Source organism: Triticum dicoccoides, chromosome 5B (assembly GCF_002162155.2).
Source record: "Triticum dicoccoides isolate Atlit2015 ecotype Zavitan chromosome 5B, WEW_v2.0, whole genome shotgun sequence".
Lineage (NCBI taxonomy): Eukaryota > Viridiplantae > Streptophyta > Magnoliopsida > Poales > Poaceae > Triticum > Triticum dicoccoides.
In genome coordinates, this window is record NC_041389.1 from 380,617,652 (window position 1) to 380,618,604 (window position 953).

Genomic DNA, 953 nt, shown 5'->3' on the forward strand with positions numbered 1-953 from the left:
AAGCAAAACTGTGTATCACTCTCAACTGCTGAATCTGAATACATTGCTGCTGGATCTTGTTGTGCTCAGCTTCTGTGGATGAAGCAAACTCTCAAGGACTATGGCGTCAATCTGAAACAAGTACCTCTGTTCTGCGATAACGAAAGCGCCATCAAGATTGCCAACAATCCAGTTCAGCACTCGAAGACAAAGCACATTGAAATTCGTCATCACTTTCTCAGGGATCATGTCATGAAGAAAGATATTGACATCATTCACATCAACACTGAAGAGCAACTGGCAGATATCTTCACAAAGCCCCTGGATGAGAAAAGGTTTTGCAAGTTACGGTGTGAGCTAAATATCTTGGAATCCTTAAATGTCATGTGATCAAGCACACATCCTAACACTTATGCATGTTGATGACTTAGATTTGCAACACACGAAGTAAAGTATATCTTCAATCAATGAAGACTTACATTCTGAGCGTGAATACATTAACGTGGAATTTGACTTCGAAGCGCCACGATAATTATGCGCCGTGTCTGGGTCTAATATTTCCTATATGGTGGGTAACGCCACCACCAAATTTCTTGGTTTGAAGTGTTTCACTCATGGCGTTATTGTTGAATATCTTCGCATTTGATTTGACTTCAAAATTTCAACAAATCTTCATGATTTACTTCACTAGGTTGATTTGATTGCTTTTTCATATATATATATATATATATATATATATATATATATATATATATATATATATATATATATATATATATATATATACTAGTATTCTGTCCTCTACAGCATTCACTTATAGCTATGTCTTCATTGTTGAATCTTTTGAACTAAGTGAATGTGATCGGACCCTAATCTCTCTATGCTTACTATCTCAAACTCTATCTGTCCAAATCATATGCATTCTATTGAAACTGTCGAATGTCTTCTCTGCATCCTTGTCAGCAGAAGACACA